Source organism: Ostrea edulis, chromosome 5 (genome assembly GCF_947568905.1).
Source record: "Ostrea edulis chromosome 5, xbOstEdul1.1, whole genome shotgun sequence".
Lineage (NCBI taxonomy): Eukaryota > Metazoa > Mollusca > Bivalvia > Ostreida > Ostreidae > Ostrea > Ostrea edulis.
Genome location: NC_079168.1, coordinates 92,291,619 through 92,307,389, shown reverse-complemented (window position 1 = coordinate 92,307,389; position 15,771 = coordinate 92,291,619). Strand labels below are relative to the sequence as shown.

Here is a 15,771-nt window from a genome sequence, read left to right as displayed (position 1 = left end):
AGCAAAGATAGACTAAAATTTTTTTAATCAGATCATAGGAATATTCTTGATTATTTTACTGGAACTTCAAGTTAATCTGTTGCATATGTCATCAAGAGTGTGTGTGGTATAAAGAATTCATTATCAAATCTGTTATTGCCCAGGAAAATTATCAAATTAAAAAATTTAAAACTTTACCTATTTTTCTATACATTAATGTTTCCAACTTGGTGTTGATAAACCTGTGTACACACACGGGATGACAAGTCCATCAGACGTGATCGCTAATGAATTGGGTTCACTGTAGTGTATTGGGGAAACTGATGCCATGCAAAGTCAATATAAAAAGAAGCCAGTCTCTGTGCAACAAAACAACATATTTTATAGGACATCTTTGTTGAAGCATACTTATCAGTGACAGTATTATGGAGGTAACCAGAAGAGCTGGGGGCTATTTACCTTCATTTAACACCAAATGGCAATAATTCTAAAAATGTTATTTTTCAGTATGATCAGGAATCAATACCTTAGGAGACTTTACCACCATGGCAATTAATTGACAGCTCATGTACATCTGCTGGTTCCTATGACACTTAATTATATTCATCACAAGTATATAACTACATATTTGTAACCAAATATTTTTGCCATTTTTACTATGGAAACATTTTTTTTCTTAGATATAAGTGTCAGTCGCATAGTGAGCGATTCCCTTCCACTGTTTACAATAATTATTCAGTTCACATTATCATGAAATTGATGCATATTACCATTACAGCATACTCCACAATGTTTAAACTGTTTGTATTTGGCCAATTCAACTGAATTAGTAGAAATATCATCCAGGGTCACAAAAAAATTATAGGGCGGGTGGAAGGATTTTATTTTTCAATTTTTATTTCCTGAGAAAAAAAATTAATAACAAAAGGCATATCACACAGTGTTAATCAAGTTAACATTCAAAGAATCCTTGGTAGAAGATATAAAACCAACATTCCGTGACTTTAATTATTCACTCATGTCACTGGGAAGCAAGTTTGTTTGAAATTGCAGTTTTTGCAAAAATAAAAAAATTTGGGGAGGGCCCTTTTTTGAGGGGCGGGCAGGGACGATAATCAATCAATTAATTTTAATTGGCCTTATAAGTAAAAACAATGGAATCCTGGGGGAATGATCTTCTATTGTATTTATATCCTTATTAATGCAAAAAACAAATTATGATAATAATAACAATTAAAATAAGACTAAAACGAAAAAGACCGATAAAAAATTAAAGTTAAAAAATAAAACACTGATGCCCTTCGTATGGCAGCAAGTAATTCTAGTACGAAAAGAAATACACATATGTTAAATATGAAAGCTCCATTACAAACCATTCAAAAGTTATGGCTTAGGTTATAGTCTTTCAAAAGTAGGTCAAACCATGAAGTCAAAGTCATAATGCTGCATGCACCAACAAATTGCAACCTCTAAATTTGATATCCAATGATTTATTTAAATAGTATTTGTATAACGAGTTTCAGAAATTCTATGCTGTAGAAATCAAGAAGTCACTCAAAAAATGAAACGCTATTATTGGGTGGTCGGTGCCTGAGGTAGCGGTTGCTACACACGGGTATATCAAGACCGAAACCACTAATTTTTTTTAGCAATCAAACAGCTGGCTTAGGCTATACAAACACATGTTTTAAGATTAATACAAATCATTATTTGCTGATTTGATTTCAAAGAAAACATAATAGAATAACAGCTAGTAAATTAGATTACAACCAGCTTGTGCATATAGTACTGAAGGAATACGTAATACATCTTCAGGTAGCCTGGACTCGTACATGAATAATTTTTTTTTATTAACCTCATTCACTGTTTCTTAAATTCATAGATATAGTGAATATTTTTTACCATTAATTATTTCCCCCTTTACAGTAATCCCCAGGTTGGGATATCTATTGAAGTTTCAACGCTAATTTTAACTGTGAACCATGAGTCTCTTGCAGGTAAGGTTCAAGTGATGCTAATTAAGGTCATGATTTACCAAATGCTTGTACATATATATTTAAAAAATGAACGCTTTGAGGTGTTGATTGTAAATTCTAAAGGGTTATATATAATGGGGCTAAAATTTTATTTGATAGATTGAGAGTTTCAAAAGATCTAGAGTATGAGAGTATGAAATGAAAAATTTAGCACTTAAATTCTTCATAAGAAAAATTGACAAAGGTATCTATTTTCCTTCTTGTAGGTTAACTGTGATGAATGAAAAGTAGGTAATTGAAAATTACATTAAAACAGTCCAACCAGTGATTATCAAAACATTCTATTCACATATTTTCAAAAAAATATTTATTAATTTGATACAATATGACAGCTAGTATACAGCCTAAATTTGTCCTGGGTTATTTTCAGTTTCTTTTCTGAATCCATTTTCAAATAGATCTAAATTCATTATTTTTACACCCAGAGAAAATGTTATGACTTGAGTTAATATAGCCTAGTGAAAATAAGGAAAATTCAAACTGCAGCAAAAAAAAAAGTTATATTATGTATATCATACTCTCACATCCAATGATTAAACACAGCGTTTATCCAAGATATCATGTGAAATGATAACAATATTAAACTGAAATATGCACTTTCAAGATTTTCTACTAATTCTATAGCTCTACCCTTCTACAATTCCGATTCCGATAAGAGAGATAGCAATGTCACTTACAAGCATCCATAATGTCAAATACAGACACTGATCAAATTCCAGCAGGTCATATGCCCAGTGACTCAAAATAAAGAAAAATAGATACATCCATCAAATATCCATGAACATACATATTTACCTAATCAATGGGAACCACTAACACTTCCATTTTGAGCCAGTTTGACAAAGCTCACCTTTATAAATGTTTCCAAGCTGACCATACACTGGTTCCCCGGTTGTATTGATGTTGGATGCTGATTTCGTCACGTCACAATATTCGTAGTTTTCTACCTGCATCAAAAATCAATAACCACATATATAACTGTACTTATCGGCCATTGGCTTCTTTTGAACTAGCAGAAGTGTGGGCCTCACAAAGCCATCAATATTTAAGGCAGCTGGGGTATCTTTTTTCTCAAATAAATAGCATAATTTAAAAAAAAAAAAAAAAAAAAAAATTCAACTGTTCAATAAATACATGATGTGCTTGGTGAATATTTATGTAGTATCATGAATTCATTCTCGATCTCCCTCTCTGCAGATTTTGTTGTTACAGCCAATTATTGAACTGAATCTTCAGATTTCTATTGTCATTGCCTTTCAACTTTGGTGTCAGCAAGGTTTACATTTGATGTGTAAAACAAAAATAACTGTTGAACATTCATGTCGATTAAGACCATGGTTTATCCAGGCCTCTCGCCTGTTTTATCAAACACTTCATAGAAAACTGTGATTTTAACATCTCCGTTACTGCCAACATTAATTGATTTTTGGTAAAATTAAAAACCCATGCCAGCAACACAAATATCTGCATCAAAGAAATATTCAAATGTAATTAGAAAGCGACATATTGTAGAGGCATCGAATTGTTTTGGTGTTACCATGCCAATAAGATCACTCTTCTGTTAAAGTGAAAACTTTCCAACATACCAATACTCGTACTTCTTTGTGTTTGATTAAAGGAAAACTATATATATATATATATATATATATATATATACACATGTATATGTATATATATATATATATATATATATATATGTATATATATATATATATATATATATATATACATATATATATATATATATATTGATAATGTAGTCATGAATCCGCAATGAAATATCAAATACCTGTTTTCAGCATCACAAAAAGAACCAGTTTGTGTTGTTGTCCTATCAGGGTGCGATTTGTTTGGCATTTTTATTTTGATGAAATTCACTAAATAAGAAACATAAAGCCCTGGCACTAAGTCACATTAAAATATTTTTATATACATAACCAACTAAAACACTAAGTCACATTGAAATAGTTTTATATACATAACCAACTAAAACACTAAGTCACATTGAAATAGTTTTATATATATAACCAACTAAAACACTAAGTCACATTGAAATAGTTTTATATATATAACCAACTAAAACACTAAGTCACATTGAAATAGTTTTATATATATAACCAACTAAAACACTAAGTCACATTGAAATAGTTTTATATATATAACCAACTAAAACACTAAGTCACATTGAAATAGTTTTATATATATAACCAACTAAAACACTAAGTCACATTGAAATAGTTTGGAATTTGGAAATTTTGAGATGTTTTATGACACCCACCCACTGTAAAGTTTTTCTTAATCACCTCCCGTTTGACAAGGGTGTGGCTCTTCATTTGAAAGGTATGAATATAAAGTACACCTTTGCCGAGATCTTGTGTAACAAAATACATAACTTAATAAGGTACTTTATTCAACAAGAACTCATGAATTAAGAATATATAACTATGTGAAATGTCATATCAAGGTATAAATATTTATTAAACAATCATGTAACCAGAGACAAAAATATTGTGGGAAGGGGATTGCATGATTGCACAAATTCCTTTTTTGTGCCCCGGCCGTGAGGTTTTAGTATTTACAAAGAAAACACCATATCTAACTTCTTACAACACTCACAAAACATTACACAAAAAGTAAAAAATAGTTTTATATACATATAACCAACTAAAACACCAAGTCACATTAAAGTAGTTTTATATATATATTATACACCTATTTACTGGCTATGAGGACAATAGCATGTTTATTGTCCCCCAAGACAGCAACTATTTCCCGAGGTGCAGCCGAGAGAAATAGTTGCTTTTGAGGGGGACAATAAACTTGCTATTGTCCGAATAGTCAGTAAATAGGTGTTTTATCATACCAAAGTAGACTTTACTTGTGTCAGACATACTAAAGTGAAGTAACTAACATTCGGCATTAGATGGAATCGACTGAGATGATCCGAGTGGTAAACTAAATTAGAGTTATCAGACTTGGACATATCACAAAAAAGAAAACGCGGGGAAATATAGCATCCGGTGAATCGTTTTAAGACTAGGGCAGATAGTTCAGAAACTATTTCAAGGCTAGAAGAAATAGCAAATTCATTCACCTAATTACATACAGCAAAAACATTCTAAGGTATAATAAAACCAACTAAAACACTAAGTCACACTAAAATGGTTTATATACATGTACATGCATGTATATAGCCAACTAAAGCAAAATCCATCATATTCATCTTTTCTATGTTGAGAAATGTACATTTTTTAAGACAGATTTTCTTCTGGAAGGTTTGAAAGTAGAAATGGGTGAGGATATGATTACAGCCTTTAGGCCAGAAACTACATCTGTTCACTCCATGAAGATCATAATCTCCATCTAAAAACCTGATAATTGGGTGTTTGTAATGCATGAGAGATACAATTGTCATAATCAATAGTGATTTGAGTAATAGATATCATTCTTTATGATGGAGTCTATTTTGGGGAAATTCACAGGGGAATTCAGATCTCAATGATTTTTTTAGTCAATGTATGCATGGTCAAATCAAAATGGCTGTCAGCATTCATAATCTCGACAATTTCTATTTTACAATCACTTCTCAAAATCTTCACTGAAATGAGAAATTTTACACAAAAAGGTGGAACATGCATTATATGATAATGTAAATTTGCAAAATGAACACAAAAATTTATTATCTTTGCTTTGTATAATTTGCACTTTGAAAATAAATATTATACGAAGTATACTGAAATTAAATTATCAATGATATATATGCAACACCTTTGTTTCTTAAATTTCAGGTTCTCGTAAAAAATCTTTTGTCTACATATAATAACAAATTCAACATTTGGGAAAAATATGTCTCACCAAGTCTTTTTTTTCTTCTTGACTTTTCTTGGTTTAATTTCACATTCATTATATATATATATACATGTAAATGATATTTTTATCCATTCATTATTTCATAATTTCTAATTAAAAAGAGATATTCTCTTTTAGGATTGGATGAATTGCCATAGCTGGGTTTGGGAGCAAGTTTGCAGCATCTGAATTCTCATGTTAATGTTATATAGATAATGCTGTTAATTCTTGTGACTGCATGTGTCATATGTGATTCAATAATTCCTTAATTAGTAACTACTGCAAAACCAATCATTATTTAGATTATTAACCTGTTGTTTAACCTACAACCTTCAGAACGTGTACAAACATTTTCTGAATAAAAGGCAGTAGACAATAAAATATCTAGCATCAGAAGATGCATCTGTGCATTTAAATCTTTTTGTCTTGTTCGTAAAACTATAATACCGGGGTATATATTTGTCTTTGCTCCTATTTAACCCTGAATATCAATGAGCACGTCTGTCAGTATAATCTGGTCTGATGTGGAAAATCAGTCCCAACTTCATATCCCACTTCTGGATGGATATTCAGTCCAAACAATTTATTCTTTCTTTCATTTTTATCCTCTCAATTCTCAGTTTATTATGAAAAGAATTTTGGTTTAAATGAAAGTCACAAGGGAATGAAAGCATCCAGATAAATGAGGCTGCACTGGATAGATATCAATGGGAATAAGAAACGAGGCTCACAGACCTTTAACAGTCACCTGAGTATGTGCATTTTTTACCTAATAGAAATGATTGTGTTACCTTACAGTGTGTGTGGTGGTTTTTTTTATACTCCTCCATTTTTATACTTTGTACTATATGATAGATAAATTGATTCATCATGCATATACTTGGTAATGATTATGCAGATTCTGCACTGCATGATAAGGATGACATCACAATAGCCAATACATGTATCAACAACTGGTCCGAAAATCCATATCACATATCAGACTGATCGGCATGCAAAAATGCATATCAAACCGAAAATTACGTATTTGCTTCTAACAGTCAATATTTTTACCATATAGTAAATCAATGTATCAATATTTCTATTGTAGTAAATCAATGTAAGAGAGTTTTTAACCATAGCTTATTATGATTAATATATCAAAGTTTTTACATGTACCATTAGTTAATCAATGTATCGGAGATTTACAATCGAAAAGTATAATGTATCAATTAAATATTCTGTAACCTGCTTTTAAGATGCAAAAACGTAACTCGAATGTGATAACATGAATATTATCTTATAAAATCAGCTTTTGGACCCTGTATCATATTAAAAAAAACATCAAAAATACTATCCCATTTGTATGAAATATTTAAGCATGAAAGAGTGCAGTATATGATAAATAGAATATTACACGCCAAAATCTATATCATATCTGCCCTCAGGCCCATATTAACCCTCATGCCTTCGGCCCTCAGACTAATATGGGGCCACTCAGCCTGATATGATCGACATAATGGTATGGGTTTAAACATGTAATATTCTCTATTTATTATATACATGGTGCTTATTAATGATTATGACAATTCTGCACTGCTAGATAAGGATGATCGACGTCACAGTCGCCGATATCAATGACTGGTCCAAAAACCCTTATCATATATCAGATCGGTGTGCAAAAATGCATATCAATCTGAAAATAAGATTGCTATGCATAGCCATATGTCCCCCAATGCCGCAAAAAAAGTTTAAGCACAGAAGTCCCTTAACTCCTGTAAAAGAAGGAGGTACAGTTTCTACAGTCATCTGGCCCAGAAAATTGATGATTTAAATAGGAGTCCCAAAATCTGCCATTCCAATAAAGAATATATAAGCAAACCCAAACTACATTTAATTTGATCCAAAATTCCTTCTTGATGTAATGACAGGAGCGTGAAGTTGGCATAAAATTGCCAAAAATGCTAAAATCCATGAAAAAATTCATAAATTCAGGGGGTTTTCCTTTCAGAAAACATGCAGCCCATGCGTCAAGCAAATTCACATTCAAATACATTTTTTATCGTCTATTAATAAACAATATATATTAATTTCATTTTGCTCAACAGATGGGCACACCTTTTCCTAGGCAATAATCTGGATGAAATTCAAGTTATTAAGCTCTTTTTGAAAAAAGGCGGGAGAAACTCTTATTCATGACGTAATAATGCTATCAAATAAGCAATAACTTTGATTTAAGTTGAGATAGTATACTTGGCATATATTTAACTTAATTACTTAAAACACAGATCAAGCTTAATTCAATTAAGACACATTTAAAACAGAGAAATTTTTGGGGCCTTTTTATATACACAGTCGTACCTTGTTCTTTGTAAAATCCAAATTGTGGTGGAATACTATCAACGACATATTGTGACTAACAATCTTGCAAAATTTGAACAAAATCCATCCAGCGGTCTCTGAGGAGTTACATCAACAAAGTGTTCCTATATAGTGTAGCATGTTCAAATTCAACGAAGTCCCATAACTCCTGTAAAAATTGTCAAATCAAAATGTCTGCACAATATGATCAACTACATATGGTGACTAACAATCCTACAAAATATGAACAAAATCCATTGAGTGGTTTCTCAGGAGTTGCATCCACAAAGTGTTTCTATAGTGTAGCATGTACAAATTCAACAAAGTCCCATAACTCCTTTAAAATTTGAGCCTTGATCTGTTCATGTAAGCTTTGGGTTTCCATTTTGGAAATTTTGAGAAGATGTTTTATGACACCCACCCACTGTAAAGTTTTTCTTAATCATCTCCCCTTTGACAAGGGTGTGGCTCTTCATTTGAAAGGTATGATAAGTACACCTTTGCCGAGATCTTGTGTAACAAAATACATAACTTAATAAGGTACTTTATTCAACAAGAACTCATGAATTAAGAATATATAACTATGTGAAATGTCATATCAAGGTATAAATATTTATTAAACAATCATGTAACCAGAGACAAAAATATTGTGGGAAGGGGATTGCATGATTGCACAAATTCCTTTTTTGTGCCCCGGTCGTGAGGTTTTAGTATTTACAAAGAAAACACCATATCTAACTTCTTACAACACTCACAAAACATTACACAAAAAGCTCTGTTACTCAACAGTAAAAAATATTTAAAACTTTGTGTTTTAGCTATTAATTTATGGTCCCCATTCTGACTCCATTGGTCATCATTTTAAATTAACAATTTTGAACAGTTGCTATATATGATAAGCATACTGGTTCTTGAGAAGATTTTTGAAGACATTCATTCTATTTTCACTTTTTTTTAATGATTTTCCCTTGAAAAGGGATGTAGCCCTTCCTTTTAATAATTTTGAATCCCCTTTACTCATAGAATTGCTTTGTGTCATTTAACTTAGTTGAAATTGGCCCAATGGAACTGTTCTAGAGATTGATTGATTGTATCTTGCTTAACGTCTCTCTCTTTCTCTCTCAAGAATTTTTCACTCATATGGAGATGTCACCAAGACTGGTGAAGGGCTTCAAATTTAAGCGCTTATGGTCATTGAGCAGTGAGGGTTCTTTAGCGTGCCACACCTACTGTGACACGGGACATCCATTTTTAAGGTATTTCCGAGGACCTGTGACATTCACACCTGATGTCGAATGTTTGGCGATGGAACTGTCACTACCTGTTTTAATGACTTAGGTCTGTCACGGCTGGGATTCGAACCCCGGCCTTCCGCATGTGGGGCAAACGCTCTAACCTCTAGACCACAGTGGTGGTGCATTCTAGAGAAGAGAAGAACTATCAAATATGTAAAGTTTATACAGATGGATGGACAGATGGACTGTGGATGAGTGGTCGGTAAAGCCAACTGCATATGTGCGATGTTAATGGTAGACTGATAGACAAAATCTATAGAAAAGTCCAGTCTGTAGTGAAATGAACACTTTAGCAGGTCAATTATTATTTGCCTCCACTACTTATAAAAATGAGATTTTATAAAATATTACCATTGAATAAACAGTGTTATGTGCATAGTGAAGTGATAAATCTGTGTCAGGTTATGAAAGAAATGATTCGAAATAAAAATAATTTCTCTGATAAATATTAAGGATATTTGTTACTTTGTTGTTGGTCTATTGTATTTGAAATTTTTATCGACCAATTGTCTATAATACAGATAAGAAAATTCTACACATTGTAATTGAACTTATACTGTAGCTCAGGTAAGCAAAAATCTTTCTCCAGTCTGGTTTTCATGAGTGAGCAGTATTATGCAACCAATAGATAAGGCTTTTACCAGTTTGAGTGGTATCAAAGGGACTGGTATTGAAGAGTTTGACTCAGTAATTACAAACAAGAGGCCTACAGGCCTTATTGGTCACCTGAATATTAGTTAAAAAGTATCACTATTCCCAAGGGCTACAAAATCTGTTCTGCACATCTAAGCAAATTTCTAATATTCAGCAGTCCTGAAATTTACAAGGTTAAAATTTTTCAAAAGTGGGTCAGTCTAAGTTAACTAGATCAAAAGTCTTGGTGATAAAAAAAAGCCTGCTCAGGAGGAATCTATATGTGAAATATTAAAGCTAGATTCCCCTTGGTTCAAAATATACAACCAGGTTAAAGTTTTTGAAAAGTAGGTCAAAGTCCTAACTAAAGATCACTAGGTCAAAAGTATTGTTACCAAATGAAAGGCCTAGTCATGAGGAATCTATATGTGAAATATTCAATCCATATCCCCCTTGGTTTAAAACATATGATCAAAGATAAAGTTTTTCAAAAGTAGGTCAAAAGTCAAAAGTCAAGGTCACTTGGTCAAAAGTCTTGGTACCAAAAGAAAGGCCAGGTCATATGGCATCTATATATATAATTTAAAAGCCTTATCCCCTTGGTTCAAAAGAAACATAGCCAAGGTTAAAGTTTTTTCTTTTAAGTGAGACGCACTGCCACTGACACTGCATGGTGTCATGACAATAGCTCTCTGAATATTCATCCTGGTGAGCTAAAAAAGGTAATGCATCATAAAATGAGATATATATTGCATGCTTTAAGTGACACATACTGGTTCGATGGACTGGGTGTCTTGTACATTGTAAATTATACAGACTGTTAAATAGTATTTGTTATAAAGCATGTCTCTATGATATACATGTACTTGCTTATATAAAGGAAATGTCCATTAGAATTTTATATTAAAACATTTCACACTTTAAAAAAAAATTGCTTCTCAGGGGTAAAGTCCCAACCTGTAATCAACAATAATAGAATGCAATATCTTAAGATATCTAAACTTCGTTGATAATTGTTGACTTGGCATATTTTTGTTTAATCATTTGCCAGAGAATGGTGATCGATGCTCTGATTCATGCTTTATATGATGTGGACAAGATAAATAAATCTATCAAAATTATACTGTTTTATATATATTTAACACTTAAATGTGCACAATGCAGGTATTTAGAAGACTTCAGAGTATCTTTAATATGATTAATATCAGCTTACATCTTGCCTAAGATAATTGACTTGAACATTGATTTTTCTTTGGGGTTTATTGAGCATGACATGAAAAAAAAAAATATCACATTGAATATGAGTTGAAATTCTAGCCAATCTCTGTTGTTATAGTTGCAAATATAAATCAATTTATCTATCTTGTCTGTAATTCAAATTCAAATCAATAATTCAGCTTAGTTCCTATGGCGATGATTGAACAATGTCATAAAGCCATGTGACAAACAGAAGAGAAAAGGGTTTAGACTCATTATAGTAAATGATACCAGAATCACTGGTCATTTGTAGAAGCTTTAAGACTAGAGGCTTCAATTGCCTTAATTAACAGATATAAAATTCTATTTGTATTGACATTGAGTAAGCACTGTACAAATGAATAGTTGGGATAGTCATTTATAGGTTCTGACATTACCAAGGGCTATCAATTTTTCCAGAAACATTACCGTCTAAATGCATCACTCTGAGATCAGAATGTCTCTCTGATAAATCAATATACATGTATAAGTAATAATTTGTTACCTGAATTTTCAATGAACATGTAATTATCCATTTGAAAAAAAAAAATCTCCTTTCAATGAACATTTACAAAACTCACTCAAAATCTTACATAGACATCCGATTAACTATTTCTCCATATGTTGGATTAATTTTAGGTATTTAATTTCTTAAGCGGGGGACAACAATGTAGCCTTTGAACCATTTCTGTTTAATTTTAACATCCAGGCAAACAATGGCCCTTGACTACATTATTTCTGCAATACCCAATTTGACGTCATTAAAGTACATTAATCGATCCATTCAACTATGCTGTATGCTTGCATTTCAAAATATATCTTTAAAGCATGTTGAAATTCAATATCACAGAATAGTTTTCCTATTAAATGGCACTGATGTCAGAAATGTTGGGATATTTACTTTTGTTCGAATCTTGTTCTATGTTTTATGAGAATAATTCATCTGAATTGATGAAACCCGAGAAACTTAACAGAATGCACAAGAATCTAGTGTCACATCAACAATCTTCTTTCTGTCTGATAATAAATTTAAATCAACAGAGGTTGTCAATAGTCCTCCTCAATTTAAATACTAGACTTTCTCTGAAGTAAAAACATGATCTTTGGATATATTCATAGCATGTGGTTCATGCATACAAATGAAATAAAACACCAATTTAAATGAAAAAAAAAAAACCCCTCTGAACTTCTAAAAGAAATTAAAAAGATTCAAACCATTTTCCCATGACTGTGAATGACAAGTTTCTACTACAGGTACAGAGTTATGAAAACAGGCCTCAGTGGAGCCATTCAAGGACATAATCCAGAGGGATTGGTACAAAGTTATGGTCAAACAAGATATTCATTATAAACATAGATTAACAGATTACTGATTAAAATTTAATTCCGTTTGTCTACGGAATATATAAATTATAATTAATCTCAAAAGTTTCAAATCTCCCGTTTCCTTTTTTGTACTTAACATTAATAAGTACAGTGGGTATCACTAGAGACAATGACTGATTTCAGTAATTCATGCAATTTAGATTAAGAGACTAAAATCATGTCTATACTAGCAAACCAACACAATATAGAACATTGTAAGAATCTAAGGCATTATACCAATCAAATATGATTTTCTATTTAACATTGCAGGTTCAAGAGTACAAAAATATAGTTTCTTTAGGGATGGATGTAAGATTAATCTAAGGCTTTATACCAATCAAATATGATTTTCTATTTACCATTGCAGGTCCAAAAGTACAAAAATATAGTTTCTTTACTAGGGATAGATAATAGTTGTAGATGCTTGCATCCTTAAATAGGACAAAGATTGTAAAAATGTGCTAAATTCCAACAAGAATCTGCCACTAGGTCTTACCGTTACTCGTTGTTGAAGCCTCCCAAGTCTGTGTTTGGCTGACACAATGTTTGTTGATGCCTAGACAAGAATAAAGAAGAGAATGAAGTCAATTCCCTTATTGGTTTTTCCAAGCAGGTTGAATGATTCTTGATGAAAGTAGTACTAATGATGAAGATGTATGCAGAAATCTGACATTACATTGATAGGAGAAAATTAATCTGCTGAAACTTGGCTGTCAAATTCGTGGCATGGAGTAAAATCACTGCAGCCTCTGATCGGTGTTCAATTGTGTTCATATATAGACCAAAATCCCTCTAACAAAATAAAGCATTTAACTATCATAAACTAGGTTCCAAAAGCCAAAGTTTCTGCCTTGTATTGTTCCTTACTGAGATTTAGTTTTACTACCGGTTACTGACACCTAGAATTTCAGGGTAGATTTCAATTTTAAAAAATGGCAGTGTAAGAAGTGATTGTCCGTTTATAAGGTGATTTAAAACATTAACACCATCATCAAGTTCAACAATTTACTTTGAAAACTACTTCACTATTCATAATAAAAATTGACATTTACATGTCTACACTCTAATTAAGTGAATAGCCCTCAATACCAGCTTAGTGCTGGAGTAAATGCCCCTATCTCAAATAGGATTCCGAAGCATCACCTTCCTAACATTTTGAGCTAAATGAAATTGAAATATAAGGTTAAAAACAATCCAGGTCCCCAAATCGAAAGTTCTCCAAATTACACTGCTCCCCTTAATGTACTGCATGGTATAGAGGAGAAAGCACATTGAAAGTACTCCATGAAATTACACTGCTCCCCTTAATGCACTGCATGGTATAGAGGAGAAAGCAAACTGAAAGTACTCCATGAAATTACACTGCTCCCCTTAATGCACTGCATGGTATAGAGGAGAAAGCAAACTGAAAGTACTCCATGAAATTACACTGCTCCCCTTAATGCACTGCATGGTATAGAGGAGAAAGCACATTGAAAGTATTTTAATGCACTGCATGGAATAGAGGAAAAAGCATGAGCAGGAACATAGACATTATGAACTGCACAATGTGCATTGAGGAAAAAGATGGAGAAAAGATTCAAAATTGATGTAACCAATGTCATTGTTGTATATGCATGATGATGCAAAAATAATGACCGTTATGCTGAAGATTAGTAGAAAAGTTAAAATACCCTTGTACAAGAAAAGAAGCTATAAAATTGTAGAAAAAGATTAGATCCTAGATGAAGCATTGTACAAAATTTCATGGCTTTCCAATAATCCATATAGGAGAGGTGTTCACAAGCTATTTTACACTCTCCATGCCTCTTAGATCCATTATAACTTTTAGGAAAATAATATGTACCAACAATATGCACATCTGCAAATTGTAATTTTGAAGCATTGTACAACTTGTTTCAAGTCTATCCAATAAGCCATAAAGGAGCAAAAGCGCTCACAAGATTTTGTGACAGACAGCTAGAACATACAAAAAAACTATCCATCTCCCCTGGAAGAGGGAGATATAAATACATTGACACATCATTTAAATCAATTAGACTATATGGTACAGGCCAATGTCTTGATATAAAGATTTATCAAACTCTCAAAAGTTCTCATATGTTAAAATATTTCTATCTACTCTAATCTTTAAAATATTTCTCATGTTCATAGATTTGTAAATATAGTTCTAATATGTTCAAATATTTCTCAAATTGTTCTCTAATTTGTTCAACAATTTTCATTGCTAAAATCTCTTGTTAGAGAGAAACCTCAAAACTGCTAAAACAAAAATAATCTTGAATATAAAGGTTATTGAACATTCAAGTTCTCAAGATATTTCGACTCAAACTATAATTGTGTGCATTCCTGAATTCCTGCTTTTTTATCTTATTTTTTTTTCATTTCTGAATAATTTGTTATTCTCATCTTCAAATAATACACAGCGCAGTTATGTAATCTTAAAATTGATTAATCAATTAGTTCTTAAACATGTGTCTACTGTCTAAGTATTTTCATATCTTGTGTTATTCAATAATTTTTTGAAGTCTTAAAATTGGAATTTACAATCACTAATTCTCAAACTAATTGAATGTTGGAGTTATCAAAAAAGATATTTCGAATTGCCTCGATCAGTGAGGATGTAAAAATCAAAATGAACCTGCAAAATTAGAAAAAAATTCTACTAATTACAGGAAGAATAGTTTTTAGCATCGAGAGAATCCATATATATGGAAACAAGTTATATTAGGCGAAAAACCAACACAAATAAAACAATGTATAAAGTGAACAAGACTACAAACTATCTTAAGGACATTTTTCTGGTATAAGTACAACACAAGAAACACTCTAAATTACAAAATACCAATATGTCAAATCTATAAAAATTCATGAGTACTAGCTGTTATAAGTGATTGCCACTGTCTAAAAATTAACAAACTGAAAATGTCATGCATGAAGACAAGAGTTGGGGTATTTTTGTGTAAAATATAATGTTCTCATACAATTGCATACCAAAAGTGAAGATCACAATAATTTTTGTCCGTTTAATGGTATAC

The 15,771-nt window shown here is 31.8% G+C and overlaps 1 protein-coding gene across 7 annotated transcripts in view; it reads right to left on the bottom strand.

Moving 5' to 3' along the window:
- The window catches only part of LOC125649365 (sodium/potassium/calcium exchanger 2-like), a 71,044-nt gene that overhangs the window by 44,754 nt on the left and 10,519 nt on the right, over window positions 1–15,771 (bottom strand). For 2 of the 7 annotated variants that reach the window (XM_056139306.1, XM_056139307.1), the window contains exons 2-4: window positions 13,230–13,289; window positions 8,205–8,373; window positions 2,866–2,962 (exon numbers count right to left, since the gene is read on the bottom strand). The gene's annotated coding sequence lies outside the window, so the exon portion shown is untranslated. Of the gene's footprint in view, window positions 1–2,810; window positions 3,444–3,804; window positions 3,894–8,204; window positions 8,374–11,873; window positions 12,796–13,229; window positions 13,290–15,771 lie in introns of those variants that run through there. The other 5 variants (XM_048876857.2, XM_056139305.1, XM_048876856.2 and 2 more) reach the window with 4 other exon arrangements.